Source organism: Heptranchias perlo, chromosome 2 (genome assembly GCF_035084215.1).
Source record: "Heptranchias perlo isolate sHepPer1 chromosome 2, sHepPer1.hap1, whole genome shotgun sequence".
In the NCBI taxonomy this organism is placed as follows: Eukaryota; Metazoa; Chordata; class Chondrichthyes; order Hexanchiformes; family Hexanchidae; genus Heptranchias; species Heptranchias perlo.
The window spans coordinates 132,499,684-132,516,985 of NC_090326.1; the positions used below are offsets into that span (position 1 = coordinate 132,499,684).

General features: G+C 45.5%; 1 protein-coding gene across 2 annotated transcripts in view; it reads left to right on the plus strand.

Annotated features, from left to right (window-relative positions):
* The first annotated feature begins 470 nt into the window (after positions 1–470).
* The window catches only part of apbb1ip (amyloid beta (A4) precursor protein-binding, family B, member 1 interacting protein), a 147,551-nt gene continuing 130,719 nt past the window's right edge, over positions 471–17,302 (plus strand). For both annotated transcript variants that reach the window (XM_068007139.1, XM_068007141.1), the window contains exon 1: positions 471–582. The gene's annotated coding sequence lies outside the window, so the exon portion shown is untranslated. The remainder of the gene's footprint in view (positions 583–17,302) is intronic.

A 17,302-nucleotide genomic window follows, 5' to 3' on the forward strand; every position in this document is an offset into this window, starting at 1 on the left:
CTCTTGGAATCACCCTTATCATTCTTCTCTGAACACTGATGGCTTTTGAAGACAGGTTGCCAAACTGCAAATATCTCAACTGTGCCACTGGGAGAAGCAGAGTGGAGGGCAAATATATTTCCCATAGAAAGGGAGGGAGAAAAAGTCAGACAGGGAGTCATTAAGGTCCACTTACTAGCCTGAACTTTCAGGTGGGAAAATAGCCAAGGAGAGACCTAAAGAAGAATATAAAATTAATTAACAAAAAAGGAAAGAAAGTAAATCTGTTCAAGAAATGAAGTTGACTTAATTAAAAGCTAGAAGTAAGAAAAAGGGAAACAGTTGCAGTTAATACTATACCTCATCCAGTAGGTGGCATTTAGAGGCTTGAGTAAGGCCTCCAGCCTACCAATTTAAATAATGGTTTACTCTCAATATTCAGCAGACTTCCGGTAACACAGGAAACACCCAATCCCCAGTGTAAAGTGACAGGCGGTTAGGTTGTCAACCCTCAGACTCAAGCCACTTGATGTTGAATACAATAAAATTCATGCTCACTAAAACAAATTTGAAATTGTTTTGAAGCTCAGAAAACATTCGAAGGTGAGTTGTGGTCAATTTTAAATAATACTTACAATTTTTTTTAAGAAAATCATGTTGGATGCCCATGCTAGCACATGGAGCTAGAAAGAAGTGCTTACTTCAGATTTAATTCAGATTCCAGTGCTGGAATTGCTTATTGAGAGCTTTATTATATTTTTAATGCAATAACTCAAGTAATGAAAATTCATAGCTGAAAAATAAGTGACACAATATCATCTCAGATAACTTATTTGGTTTAATGTTATCTTCAAAAATGTGTTTTATGCAAATTGTCAGTAATTTAACTCGTCTTGCAGCCAACAATATAAGGAGGTGATGATGATGTATTGAACACCTCTTGCATCCTGCATTGGTTTTCTCTAGGTTGCTATGAATTTCCTAATAACTGTAATATTGGTGAAAGAGTTCCAAAAAAAAAGTGTTGATGTAGTAGAAATTCTCCAATTATCATTAAGTAACCAGATAAAACATTAAAAGATCAACCTGACCACGTTGGAGACCATATGATCAATGATTTAGGTGTTCAGTTAACAATTTTTATATGATGTGCTGCTGCTTTGTTCTTAATGATAAGACAATGCAAATTATTGGTAAGAGCAGAAATAAAATTGGACTTTGATATTTTTCAAAACGATCATTTTACTTTCAACCATAAGTTCGGGGCTTGCTTATTTCTTGTGATTGGATGGACTGGAACTTTTTTGTTTCTGCAAGTCCATTTTCGCATAATTTCTGTGCATACTCTGTGAATACGCATGTTGGCATATACACTCACCTGAACTTCTGTTTAAATTTAATTTTTTTGCTCAGAGATAATGCAAAGATTACATTTTGTGAAGCCACTATACAGCTTTGTTGCATGGCACCTACTCACTGAGGATCAGTGTAATTTGGTAGCAATCCCTGGGGCTCAGCATGGAGCACATGAGGAGTCCTGCCTAAGTAGAATGATTATCTTGCCGGGCGAGGCTTTGAAGCAAAGCTTTTGTTATTAAATTGTTTTCCTTTTCTATGTCGGTCTACCCTTCCCTTTTTAGGATGATATGCTACCACTGTCTACAGAATCTCATTAAAAAGGCTAAAAAAAATTCTTCACTCAGGGTGGTGAACCTGTGGAATTCTCTACCACAGAAGGCTGTGGAGGCCAAGTTACTGAATATATTCAAGAAGGAGCTAGATAGATTTCTAGACACAAAAGGCATCAAGGGGTATGGGGAGAGAGCAGGAATATGGTATTGAGATAGAGGATCAGCCATGATCATATTGAATGGCGGAGCAAGCTCGAAGGGCCGAATGGCCTACTCTTGCTCCTATTTTCTAAGTTTCTATGTTTAATGCAATGTCGACAAGTACCTAGATCCATTTTTTTGGGTAACACATTACAGGAAATTGTATGGGAAATGTGGACACAAGTTAGGACATCAAATATGTGGGCAAATAACTTGCAAAACATCTATCGACCAATGCAAGGCAATCAGGAATGGCTGAATTGGAATGGGGGCAGAGAGAAAGAGGATAGTATTGATAATCAGCAATTTTCTGATGGGCCTTATTTTTGAAAATTTTAACCTGGAGCGGGTTTTGGTGAGGGGGGGAGGGTGGAGGGCGGCGAGTGCAAATCGCACTCTCTGGCCTGAGTTTCAGGCCGGGGTATTCTAACTGCCAGATCTCATGTGAGCGCCACCGGTCAACTCCCCGCCCAGAATGGTGGGAAGAGGGCGCTGATCAACTACTGACAGGAAAAGATTGGGTTCGCCACCCGCCAGCTTGCAGGTAAGTGGTAGGGAAGGGGTTCCGGCAGGATCTCGCAGAGAGTCCGCAAGGGGGAGGCCAGAACTTTCCTTGTGGTTCCCGGAGGAGTACTCCTGTTTCTTCTCTTGGCCCCGCAAAGGAAAGTTGTATATGTACCTTGGAGGGTCTCATCGTCCTTCGTGCCAGCTGTCAACCTGCTTGAGCGTGGCGGGAAAGCTGAGGGCAGCAGTTTCCCCGCTCAGATCCCAGTTAAAATGCAATCGGGGTCTTCTTGACCCCATAGGACCCCAATTAGCATAAATATATGAGGCTTCCGCCTGCTTTAGGCCGACTCCTCATCCGCCCGCAGAATCCTGCAGTTTAAAATTGGAAAGGTCAGGAAAAGGTCGAGTTCTGAGCAGATAAATGACCTGCTCATTGATAACTACCCACCTGCCCTGGTTCCGCCGGGAGGCAGGGTGGGAGTAGGGTTAAAATTGACCCCTTTGTGTTTGTCCTTTGCTGGCAAAATAACTTCATGGTTATTTGGAAATATCTGGAAAATGGACACCGAGATCACGGACCCCGTTCTCTCAGATGGGCAATGTTTTCAGTGTTACCATGTCAATGCATGCATATCAGAGGCTTGAACTTGCAATATTACCATGTGAACATTTAACATTTTCGCTAAGAGAGGCATCAACCCCATTTAAGATAAACAGGCTAGTGCCGACATTAAGTAGCAGACAGAGGAATGTCATACAAAGGTGCCAAGTGCTCGTATGGTAATATTGGCAACGGTAGTTTCTAGGCTCAGGTTGTTATCAGGTGTAGAAGCTGTTTTAATGGAGCAACTGCACTGTCTTTGTTGCAAAGCTGTTTTTTGTGTTAAAGTCTCAGAGCACCATGAATTGGCCACAGGTGGGTTGCTAGTTGTAGGAAGCTTGTTTGGCTGACTAGTTGGATCAAGTCTCTTATATTTCTAAACCCCCTCCAGCATATTTGCTTAAGTATTGTCTTAAATCCTTCCCTCTCCTGAACCTGCTGATAGGGACTCTAGAATTGGCCCCAGCACCATTGGGCTAGAGAGGGGATAGATCAGGACCTTGATTGTTGGTGGCTCTGGCTGAAAATTGGATGAAAGTAGGATCAGGCTCAGTTGTGATACTCACTTGGTTGAATAGGTCATGAGCAAGGATCCAGCATGAATAATGCATACTTGGGATAGCTACATTAATCAGCACCCTGAGGAGATGAAATTGGAAAAAGGAGAAAAAATATTGTTACCTTCAAATCAACCATGGTTAAATTTATAGGTTTCCATCCTGGTCTGTTTGGAGGTATATTTACAGTAAATATATAATTTATAGTAAATATTAAGAACTATCCCCAGTTATGTCCTCTGCTAAGTTATAGAATCACTTTGCAAAATGAATTTCTGATCAATGTCACCAAACTAGCAATGGCATTTGAAAAAACACAGACCAGACAAAACTCTGGTGAAACCTTTCCAGTGTTTCTGAATGAATGGAATTGTCAAGGAATGTTTGTGTTAAACTGGAACTTTGCAAAGGCTTGGTGTGTCACAGGCTTTCAAATCCAAACTGAAGTGAAAATGCACAGAACACGAGGGTCTCTCCATCTTTTGTTTGGCAGTGGTGGTGTTTTTCAGAGTGTGACTATATCTGGTTTCACAATGGCCTGTACACATCCAAAAAATGTAGCACTATGGTTTTATGTATGAAAAACTTTGCAAATGTGAGGCCTCATGAGATTCTGGTCATTCATCCAACCTTAAAACACCCCAAGAGGTAACTGATCTGTGTGAGCAAACTGCATTAAAATAATTGCTAAAAATAAACTTCTCATTGGGGGCATTTTTGGGGGCGTCACCAATTGCACTGGTCTCCACTTAAAACTCACTGCGTCAAGCTAAATTCCCTCCATTTTACCAATGAATTGCCGCTCCACAGCTTCCAATAGGCCTTCATGTGGGCCAGAAGAAGGAAGAAGAATAAATAGGTGACACTGGCACACTGAGTTCACACGTCTCCATTTGAGCATCATTCGCCTGGTACTCAAACCTTATAGGAATATGCCTTAACAGTGACATAAGCTTAAGGTGTTAATTGGATACTCTATCTAGCTGTGATGGTGTTTTGTTCAAAAAGTGACATGCTTTTGATCCTCATCTACATAGAATTACATAAATGCCGATATAGAGAACTGGCAAAAGCTGAACAACAGCTTCGGGAAAGCCAACATAGCCTCAAAATAGCTGACAAATCGAAAACAGCACTGAATACAAGCCTACAACATGTAGTTACACTCAAAGTGTAATAGGGCATGGGCTTGTCATAACTTAAGCTGCAGATATACCTAACATTCTGTTGCTTGCATAGTAGGAAGGCTGCAGCAAAAACTGACGATTTTCCCTCGTTTCTTGTGGAAAAATGTTGGGCTTTTGTGTTGGTGCATGCTGTTGCTATGCCTGATTGTTAATTCATTTTAAAATTGTTTGTATGGTTGTCACAGTGACAAAAATATTCTTCTCCCCCTTGCCCCCCCACCACTTCCAATTCTGGTTAGTGTTCTTCTCCCTCTCCCATCACAGTTCATCGGTAAACCACAACAACCTCATCTCAATCCCTCAATATATTACCACAACTTATGATTTTGTGGGGGACATTGTTGATGAGGATCTGTCATTCTGCATAAATCTAATTAAGGGGGAAATTCCTGTTTTGCTTTGCTTAAAATTACAAGCATTAAATATATATGGAGTTAGGTCACAGATCAGCCATGATCTCATTGAATGACGGAATAGGCTCAAGGGGTTAAATGGCCTACTCCTGTTCCTATGTTCCTATTACATACAATTACTTAATTACTTAAATTAAATATATATACATATTTAGTCTATGGAGTAATCCATAGTCTGCTAGTTCATGAATTTTACCACCAGTGCTGTAAACCAAAGCAGTAAATTATAATTAGATTTATACAGAATGACGGATCCCCCCCACTACTTGGTTCAAAATCATAAAATATAAGACATTTTTCTGTTTTTTGTCATTTGTCTGTTTCTCTGAAAGCCTTGATTTCAAAATAAGTGGTGTTTAATTTAGAAAGACTTTTTTAAAAATTGTATTTAGGGTGGTATGTCTTTGATTCCTGCTCCCAAACAAACAGAGAGTGACATGGCACATGTCATGTAATCACCGTGTGCTGTCTTTAATCCAGCCTGATTTAGAATTATCCTAATTGTTGCCATTAAGCTGCAGCGGAAAAGGCAAACCTTGCAATGATTTCCCCTTCACATTTTGTTGAACAGTTGGCAAGAATATGGTTACATTATGTAAAAAACTGAGTCAATTCAATCCAGGATATTAGATATATTTACAATCCTCAACTGAACTGCTTCATTATGGCAGGTATACATTTGCAGAAATGCTGGGGTAAATTTTCACCTTCACTGCCTGGGCAGCAATCTGGCAGAGCGGATCACCCACCTGTTGTAGAACCCGCCCAATTGATTGCAGCCTTCTCCTCCCATTAGTTGTTTAATTGAATGGTGGTGGACAATTAAACAACTAACGGGAGGAGGAGGCTCTGCAAATATCCCCATCCTCAATGATTGCAGAGCCCAGCACGTGAGTGCAAAAGACAAGGCTGAAGCATTTGCAAACATCTTCAGCCAGAAGTGTCGAGTGGATGATCCATCTCAGCCTCCTCCTGATATCCCCACCATCACAGAAGCCAGTCTTCAGCCAATTCGATTCACTCCACGTGATATCAAGAAATGGCTGAGTGCACTGGATACAGCAAAGGCTATGGGCCCCGACAACATGCCAGCTGTAGTGCTGAAGACTTGTGCTCCAGAACTAGCTGCGCCTCCAGCCAAGCTGTTCCAGTACAGCGACAACACTGGCATCTACCCGACAATGTGGAAAATTGCCCAGGTATGTCCTGTCCACAAAAAGCAGGACAAATCCAATCCGGCCAATTATAGCCCCTTCAGTCTACTCTCAAACATCAGCAAAGTGATGGAAGGTGTCGTCGACAGTGCTATCAAGTGGCACTTACTCACCAATAACCTGCTCACCGATGCTCAGTTTGGGTTCCGCCAGGACCACTCGGCTCCAGACCTCATTACAGCCTTAGTCCAAAAGTGAACAAAAGAGCTGAATTCCAGAGGTGAGGTGAGAGTGACTGCCCTTGACATCAAGGCAGCATTTGACCGAGTGTGGCACCAAGGAGCACAAGTAAAATTGAAGTCAATGGGAATCAGGGGGAAAACTCTCCAGTGGCTGGAGTCATACCGAGCACAAAGGAAGATGGTAGTGGTTGTTGGAGGCCAATCATCTCAGCCCCTGGGCATTGCAGCAGGAGTTCCTCAGGGCAGTGTCCTAGGCCCAACCATCTTCAGCTGCTTCATCAATGACCTTCCATCCATCATTAGGTCAGGAATGGGGATGTTCGCTGATGATTGCACAGTGTTCAGTTCCATTCGCAACCCCTCAAATAATGAAGCTGTCCGAGCCCGCATGCAGCAAGACCTGGACAACATCCAGGCTTGGGCTGATAAGTGGCAAGTAACATTCGCGCCAAACAAGTGCCAGGCAATGACCATCTCGAACAAGAGAGAGTCTAACCACCTCCCCTTGACATTCAACGGCATTACCATCACCGAATCCCCCACCATCAACATCCTGGGGGTCACCATTGACCAGAAACTTAACTGGACCAGCCATATAAATACTGTGGCTACAAGAGCAGGTCAGAGGCTGGGTATTCTGCGGCGAGTGACTCACCTCCTGACTCCCCAAAGCCTTTCCACCATCTACAAAGGCACAAGTCAGGAGTGTGATGGAATACTCTCCACTTGCTTAGATGAGTGCAGCTCCAACAACACTCAAGAAGCTCGACACCATCCAGAACAAAGCAGCCCGCTTGATTGGCACCCTATCCACCACCCTAAACATTCACTCCCTTCACCACCGGTGCACAGTGGCTGCAGTGTGTACTATCCACAGGATGCACTGCAGCAACTCACCAAGGCTTCTTCGACAGCACCTCCCAAACCCGCGACCTCTACCACCTAGAAGGACAAGAGCAACAGGCACATGAGAACAACATCACCTGCACGTTCCCCTCCAAGTCACACACCATCCCGACTTGGAAATATATCGCCGTTCCTTCATCGTCGCTGGGTCAAAATCTTGGAACTCCCTTCCTAACAGCACTGTGGGAGAACCGTCACCACACGGACTGCAGCGGTTCAAGAAGGCAGCTCACCACCACCTTCTCAAGGGCAATTAGGGATGGGCAATAAATGCTGGCCTCGCCAGCGAAGCCCACTTCCCATGAACGAATAAAAAAAAAACGAGGTGCAAATCGGGCAGGTTCACCAACAGGAGATGAAATCCCGTCTTCGCACTGAGGACACCATCCAACGTGTTGTGTGGCACTACCACCGTGCTAAATGGGATAGATTCAGAACAGATCTAGCAGCTCAAAACTGGGCATCCATGAGGCGCTGTGGGCCATCAGCAGCAGCAGAATCGTATTCCAGCACAATCTGTAACCTCATGGCCCGGCATATTCCTCACTCTACCATTTCCAACAAGCCAGGGGATCAACCCTGGTTCAATGAGGAGTGTAGAAGAGCATGCCAGGAGCAGCACCAGGCGTACCTAAAAATGAGGTGCCAACCTGGTGAAGCTACAACTCAGGACTACATGCATGCTAAACAGCGGAAGCAACATGCTATAGACAGAGCTAAGCGATTCCACAACCAACGGATCAGATCAAAGCTCTGCAGTCCTGCCACATCCAGTCGTGAATGGTGGTGGACAATTAAACAACTAACGGGAGGAGGAGGCTCTGCAAACATCCCCATCCTCAATGATGGCGGAGTCCAGCACGTGAGTGCAAAAGACAAGGCTGAAGCATTTGCAACCATCTTCAGCCAGAAGTGTCGAGTGGATGATCCATCTCGGCCTCCTCCTGATATCCCCACCATCACAGAAGCCAGTCTTCAGCCAATTCGATTCACTCCACGTGATATCAAGAAATGGCTGAGTGCACTGGATACAGCAAAGGCTATGGGCCCCGACAACATGCCAGCTGTAGTGCTGAAGACTTGTGCTCCAGAACTAGCTGCGCCTCTAGCCAAGCTGTTCCAGTACAGCTACAACACTGGCATCTACCCGACAATGTGGAAAATTGCCCAGGTATGTCCTGTCCACAAAAAGCAGGACAAATCCAATCCGGCCAATTACTGCCCCATCAGTCTACTCTCAATCTTCAGCAAAGTGATGGAAGGTGTCGTCGACAGTGCTATCAAGCGGCACTTACTCACCAATAACCTGCTCACCGATGCTCAGTTTGGGTTCCGCCAGGACCACTCGGCTCCAGACCTCATTACAGCCTTGGTCCAAACATAGACAAAAGAGCTGAATTCCAGAGGTGAGGTGAGAGTGACTGCCCTTGATATCAAGGCAGCATTTGACCGAGTGTGGCACCAAGGAGCCCTAGTAAAATTGAAGTCAATGGGAATCAGGGGGAAAACTCTCCAGTGGCTGGAGTCATACCTAGCACTAAGGAAGATGGTAGTGGTTGTTGGAGGCCAAGCATCTCAGCCCCAGGGCATTGCTGCAGGAGTTCCTCAGGGCAGTGTCCTAGGCCCAACCATCTTCAGCTGCTTCATCAATGACCTTCCCTCCATCATAAGGTCAGAAATGGGGATGTTCGCTGATGACTGCACAGTGTTCAGTTCCATTCGCAACCCCTCAGATAATGAAGCAGTCCGAGCCCGCATGCAGCAAGACCTGGACAACATCCAGGCTTGGGCTGATAAGTGGCAAGTAACATTCGCGCCAGATAAGTGCCAGGCAATGACCATCTCGAACAAGAGAGAGTCTAACCACCTCCCCTTGACATTCAACGGCATTACCATCGCCGAATCCCCCACCATCAACATCCTGGGGGTCACCATTGACCAGAAACTTAACTGGACCAGCCATATAAATACTGTGGCTACGAGAGCAGGTCAGAGGCTGGGTATTTTGCGGCGAGTGACTCACCTCCTGACTCCCCAAAGCCTTTCCACCATCTACAAGGCACAAGTCAGGAGTGTGATGGAATACTCTCCACTTGCCTGGATGAGTGCAGCTCCAACAATACTCAAGAAGCTCGACACCATCCAAGATAAAGCAGCCCACTTGATTGGCACCCCATCCACCACCCTAAACATTCACTCCCTTCACCACCGGTGCACTGTGGCTGCAGTGTGCACCATCCACAGGATGCACTGCAGCAACTCGCCAAGGCTTCTTCGACAGCACCTCCCAAACCCGCGACCTCTACCACCTAGAAGGACAAGGGCAGCAGGCGCATGGGAACAACACCACCTGCACGTTCCCCTCCAAGTCACACACCATCCTGACTTGGAAATATATCGCCGTTCCTTCATTGTCGCTGGGTCAAAATCCTGGAACTCCCTTCCTAACAGCACTGTGGGAGAACCGTCACCACACGGACTGCAGCGGTTCAAGAAGGCGGCTCACCACCACCTTCTCAAGGGCAATTAGGGATGGGCAATAAATGCCGGCCTTGCCAGCGACGCCCACATCCCGTGAACGAATAAAAAAAAAGACAATGAAAGTGAAAATTACCCCATTGGCTCTATGCAGCTGAAGATAGTCACTGGACAATCCCTCAAAGCAGGTATGGATAGCCCCGGATGAAATAAATATTCTTTCCTCCTAACCAGTTTTGAAACAATTTTATCTTTATTGCTAACTTTATTTTTATCGAAGTTTACCGAAATACGATATTTTGAGAGTGACTCTTTATTTGATTGATATCAGCGATGGTCTGTGGATCAGCATGGAGCTCACTGTACATTGTAGGAGCCAGTAAGAAACTCAAATGGGGGACAACTATAACAATCATTTATCATTGGCCCTCATTTTGAACAGGATTCAGCTTTCAAGCCCCATTGATTTTCTATATCTTATCTCCCAATTCATGTTTTCTTTAATGATTTACATCACCACAAGTTATATTTAAACACATTGAAAATACCACTCTGTCTTCCACTTTTCCTTCTATTCCTGAACTTCAAAATTCATTTTGATTTTGCCAGCTGTGCACTTGGAGCTGATTGCCCATTTTCTTTAACCTCGGGAATGTGATGTGCCTTGTAACTACACTGAACGTTGTTCCTTCTACATACGGTTAATATTATCCCTCGCCATCCTTAAGGCAAAGTTCTTTGTGGCTAAATATCTGGATTGAGTGAGAGAACAACCCCTACTAACATTATTAATAACTCATTACCTCGCCATCAAACTTTGGCAAAGGACAGTTCTGCAGTTGCTTGTGGTTGAATATTAGTTACAATAAAGCCACAGCTCTCATACTGAGACTTTCAACCACTAAATACTCTTGAACATTCTGCTATGTGCTCTTTCATCATACCTAATGATCTCTGATAGTCGAACTGCGGTGGGCAATGGTAAGGTGGTGATTTAAATTTTTCCTAAGTCATTTGAGATTTAATTTGATCCAGTCAAGGCAAATTAGAGGAAGCCGTGCAAGGCACTTGGCTTGTCCCATAATTAACTTGGGAATTCCTGTCACTGTCCTTGACAGCAGAGCAGAAACATTTGCCAACATTGTTATCCACCACTTTGAGGAGCCTAATTCCCTGTGAAAAATGAAAGATGAGGAGTTTCACGTTATAGTTCGAATGAACATTAAAGCATTTTTGTTTTGTTAAAATAGGGGATCAAAGGTACGAGGGAAAGGGGAAGGGAGGAGTTGTGATTTGAAGACACACTTCCCCAAAATTCCTTATTCTTGTGGAGTCTGTGAGGAGATGTCTAGGCGTCCACGTAATCAAGGGTGTCCTGCATCTTTCCAATACAATATTTCAAAAATAAAGGCCAAGTTTAGAAAGAAAAGTAACTGAGAGATCTGAGTCTCTCTGACTCAGCTCTTGTCTCAATTCTGAACTGAGCAAAGTTTGGTATGGCAGGACCCACATGAACCAAACCAAGATGGAAATCGACTGAATTTGGAGCCCACATTTCGAGTTGAATCTTCTCAAAAGGAATGCAGGGAAGGAAAGCTTATAATTTTTCAATATCCCAGAATGAAAAATATAAGGATCCTGCAGTCTAAAGGAAACATGTGAAGAAATTACAATTTTGTTTTCATTACAATGGGCGTCATTTTAGCACCCGCTATCGGGTGCGTTCCTGGCGGGGGGGCTCCGAAAATCGGAGAATCCCGGCGCGGTACCGGAGCCCGCCGCGAACCCGCGCACTTCCGGGTTCCCCGCTGACGCGCTGGTGGGAATCCCGCAGGCAATTAAAGCCAGCGGGGTTCCACTTGAAGCTATTTATTTAGGTATTTCAGGTCATTAACTGACCTGATTAAGGGATTATGTGGGATTTTAAAGCAAACTGGGACTGTTTCCCACACTGGGGGAAACACTCCCAGATCAAATGGACGTGTTGCAGCTGTCAGCCTGTGGCAGCTGCACAGGTCCATTTGACAGGTGCGGGGGGGAGACCCTCACCCATTGCAGGAGGCCACTCTGTCACTTGGGACAAAGTTTGGCCTCCACCGGCCTCCTCCTGACAGTCAAAGTCACCAACCTGCACACTTACCCCGGGGTCCAGAGACATGTACCTACCTTGCGGACCCCCTCAGATGTACATCTTGTGGATGGGGGCCGCCGTAGCTGCAGTCATGACCTCCTCGGAGGGCGAACAGCATCACCAGCCTCACCAGCCTTGCCATCTACGCCGTCCACCTCTGACACGTGGAGCTCCACAACAGAGTGCTGTTACACATCCACCTGTACAGCAGGAGGGAGGGCTACCGCAGAGAGAGATGTGTCACAGAGGGCACTACCCGTGCCACAGGGTCCACAGACCGAGGCTCAGCTTCCTGGACCTCTCTGAGCAGCAGTGCACACGGAGGCTTAGAGTCACTCGACATGTAGTCGTGGACATCTGCAGCCTCTTTCATGCCGAGCTGCTCTTGGCTGGCCCGAGCACCATCTTCTTTCCTGTCGCTGTCAAAGTCACCACTGCACTCAACAACTTCTCCTCCGCATCCTTCCAGGGTGCAACCGGGGACATCGCCGATGCCTCTCAGTCGTCTGCGCAGAAGAGCCCTGCAAATACACCTACACCCACTCTGCAGGGACACAATGGGTGGCATCAGTTGTGGGTCCTCATAGTGATCCTCAGGAGAGGGCATTATTGCACAAACCAGACAGGATTCGCGAAGACATGGCAGTAGTGGTGCCAATATATGTAATGTGAGTTGGTCAGAAATTCAATATAAGTAACACCCATGACAAACCCTCAGACACCCTTGTGCATCCCCTTCATGCTCACGACACGTTTGCCTTACGCTGCCTACTGCACATATGTGATGCATGCCCTGTGGCTGCATCACATATGAGAGTATGAGAGAGAGCCATGAGATTGTATGAGGATTGGGTTGAGTGGTAGTGGCGGGATGAGTACTGGCGAGGTGAGTAGGTGCAGGTAAGATGAGGATGAGGTTTGAGTGGGTATGAGGGGTGATGTGACAGAGTTGTGTTGGCAGTGCTGAAGGAGATGTGGGGTGGGGGCAGTGATGTGGCAGATGGAGTGTAGGGGAAAGACTACGTGTACTCACTTTGGCTGACCTACTGAGGTCATTGGAGCGCCTCCTGCACTGTATGCAGGTGGGCAATATGTTGGTTGCGCTGGTGACCTCCTCTGCCACCTTGAGCCAGGCCTTCCTGGTGGCAGAGGCAGGCCACTTCCTCCCGCACGCCGGGAGGAAGATCTCTGTCCTCCCCCTCCTCCTCACCCCATGTATTGATACCTGGAGTGAGGCATCATTAAACTGGGAGCAGCCGTCCCCCTGGGCTGCTCCATGCTGTAATTTTTGCTATTTGTTGCAGCATCTGTCAGTGGAGGACTGCCCCTTTAATTAGAGCGCCTCCAGCTGACAGATCTTACTGCGCATGCGCAGCCCGCCCGACGCGCAGATCAGCAATGGGGAACCCGGAGGAGCAGGTAAGTGCATCCAATTAGTGGATTGGATGCTACAATCGCGCGGGAAACTGACTAATTTCACGATAGCCCCCCCGCCGAGAACCCGCAGCCCTGCTAACATCGGGCCCAATGTTTTAGGGAAACTAGATAAATGGCTTATTGACCAGCACAGAATATTAGATAAGAAATAGGAGCAGGAGTAGGCCATACGGCCCCTCGAGCCTGCTCCGCCATTCAATAAGATCATGGCTGATCTATGGCCTCAACTCCACTTTCCCGCCTGATCCCCATATCCCTTGATTCCCCTAGAGTCCAAAAATCTATCTATCTCAGTCTTGATCATATTCAACGACTCAGCATCCACAATTAGAGAATTCCAAAGATTCACAACCTTCTGAGTGAAGAAATTCCCCCTCATCTCAGTCTTAAATGGCCGACCCCTTATCCTGAGACTATGCCCCCTAGTTCTAGACTCGCCAGCCAGGGGAAACAATCTCTCAGCATTTATCCTATCAAGCCCCCTCAGAATCTTATATGTTTCAATGAGATCACCACTCATTCTTATAAACTCCAGAGAGTATAGGCCCAATCTACTTAATCAAAAGCAAAATACTGCAGATGCTGGAAATCTGAACTAAAAACAGAAAATGCTCAGCAAATCAGGCAGCATCTGTGGAGAAAGAAACAGAGTTAACATTTCAGGCCAAAGACCTTTCGTCAGAACTGGAAGATGTTACTTAAGATTCTACTTAATCTCTTCTCTTAGGACAACCTTCTTATCCCAGGAATCAACCTAATGAATCTTCGTTGCACCGCCTCCAAGTATATCCTTCCTTAGATAAGGAGACCAAAACTGTACACAGTACTGCAGGTGTGGTCTCACCAAAGCCCTGTACAATTGTAACAAGGCTTCCTTAATCTTGTACTCCAACCCCCTTGCAATAAAGGTGAACATGCTATTTACCTTCCTAATTGCTTGCTGTACCTGCACGCTAACTTTCTGTGTTTCTTGTACGAGGACACCCAGATCTCTCTGAACACCAACATTTAATAGTTTCTCACCATTTAAAAAATATTCTGTTTTTCTATTCTTCTTGAATTTATTATTCAAAGTGAATAACCTCACATTTCCCCACATTATACTCCATCTGCCACCATCTTGCCCACTCACTTAACCTGTCCATATCCCTTTGCATACTCTTTTTGTCCTCCTCACAGCTTACTTTCCCACCCACCTTTGTATCGTCAGCAAATGTGGATACATTACACACGGTCCCTTCATCAAAGTCATTAATATAGATTGTAAACAACTGAGGCCCCAGCACTGATCCTGTGGCACCCCACTAGTTACAGCCTGTCAACCTGAAAATGACCCGTTTATCCCTACTCTCTGTTTTCTGTCCGTTAACCAATCCTCTATCCATGCTAATATTACCCCCAACCTCAGGAGCCATTATCTTGCATAGCAATCCTTTATGCGGCACCTTATCAAATGTCCTTTGGAAATCCGAATATACTACATCCACTGGTTCCCCTTTATCTACAAAGGGATATAGATAATAATGAAGCAGTCTGTGCCCGCATGCAGCAAGACTTGGACAACATCCAGGCTTGGGCTGATAAGTGGCAAGTAACATTCACGCCGGACAAGTGCCAGGCAATGACCATCTCCAACAAGAGAGAATTTAACCACATCCCCTTGACATTCAAAGGCATTACCATCGCTGAATCCCCTACCATCAACATCCTGGGGGTCACCATTGACCAGAAACTTAACTGGACCAGCCATATAAATACTGTGACTACAAGAACAGGTCAGAGGCTGGGTATTCTGTGGCAAGTGACTCACCTCCTGACTCCCCAAAGCCTTTCCATCATCTACAAGGCACAAGTCAGGAGTGTGATGGAATACTCTCCGCTTGCATGGATGAGTGCAGCTCCAGCAACACTCAAGAAGCTCAACACCATCCAGGACAAAGCAGCCCACTTGATTGGCTCCCCATTCATCACCCTAAACATTCACTCCCTTCACCACCGGCGCAATGTAGCTGCAGAGTGTACCATCCACAGGATGCACTGCAGCAACTCACCAAGGCTTCTTCGACAGCACCTCCCAAACCCGCGACCTCTACCACCTAGACGGACAAGGGCAGCAGGCACATGGGAACAACACCACCTGCACGTTCCCCTCCAAGTCACACACCATCCCGTCTTGGAAATATATCGCTGTTCCTTCTTCATCGCTGGATCAAAATCCTGGAACTCCCTACCTAGCAGCACTGTGGGAGAACCTTCACCACACGGACTGCAGCAGTTCAAGAAGGCGGCTCACCACCACCTTCTCAAGGGCAATTAGAGATGGGCAATAAATGCTGGCCTCGTCAGTGACGCCCACATCCCATGAATGAATAAAAAAAAATCTACCCTGGTAGTTACATCCTCAAAGAACTCTAATAAATTTATTAAACACGATTTCCCTTTCATAAAACCATGTTGACTCTGCCTAATCATATTATGATTTTCTAAGTGCCCTGTTACAACTTCCTTAATAATGGATTCCAGCATTTTCCCGATGACTGATGTCAGGCTAACAGGCCTGTAGTTCCCTTTTTTCTCTCTCCCTCCTTTCTTGAATAGCAGGGTTACGTTTGCTACCTTTCAATCTGCTGGGACCATTCTAGAATCTAGGGAATTTTAGAAGATCACAACCAATGCATTGGCCATGATCTTCCAAAATTCCCTAGATTCCAGAATGTCTCGAATGCATTCCATGAACCCATCCTCCAAACCACCTTTGCCAATTTGATTTGTCCAATCTATATGAAGATTAAAGTCCCCCATGATTATTGCATTACCTTTGTTACAAGCTCCTATTATTTCTTGATTAATACTCTGTCCAACAATATAGCTACTGTTAGGGGGCCTATAAACTACTCCCCCCCCCCACCAGTGTTTTCTGCCCCTTGTTATTTCTTATCTCCACCCATACTGATTCTACTTCCTGATCTAAAAGATACAAAAGGCTGTTGCAAATAAAATTTGCCACTGTTCCACTCAGCTTTTGACTTCCCTTCAGATAAACCACATCCACTGCAACAGATGGTGAATCTATATTTTACATTGTGTTTCCGCAAACCATTTTGTGCCTGGGCCGTGTTCAGATCTAGAGTTCAAGAACCATATAAAATTGCAGTACAGAATAGGTCTGTTGTGTCTAGATAATACTCAGCTTTAGGCTTTGATTTTAATGCAAGTATATGCCCGGTACCCAGGGAGAAGGCCTATATTCCAACCTGGGACCAAGCTTAGGCGAAGGCTGCTTGGAGACAAGGAATACCCACTTGTACCGTGGCTGATGACACGCCTCTTCGAAACCCCACCACTCTAGAGCAAAACGGATACAACAGCAACCACATCAGCACAAGAATGCTCAAGTTAAGGTTCAGGTGGCATGATAGGTTAGGTGGTTCCCTGCAATGTTCATCAGCCAGAGTCTTAAGAATCATTGTGACATGCTGCGTCCTCCATAACAGCGCTCAACAGAGGTGACCGGAGGTGCAGGAAGAAGAAGGCCTGCCCGACTCATCGTCTGATGAGGATGAGGAGAGTAAAAATGACGCTGGAAGACATGATGAAGGGCGTAAGGAACATCTTGCGGCCTGAGAGGCAAGGGATGCACTCATAGCTCAGTGCTTCATTTAGTCACCTCTTTCTCCTGTCACACTTCTGTCACTGGACCCCCTGGGACCTTCACTGCATAGTTTTTGAATCCTCCATTCTCTCACCTTAAAATCATTGAACCAACTTCCACATCAACAACATAAAGGCATGAAATCATACCTTCAGCACATGAAATCATACCATCAACACATGAAATCATACCATCAACACATGAAATCATACCATCAACACATGAA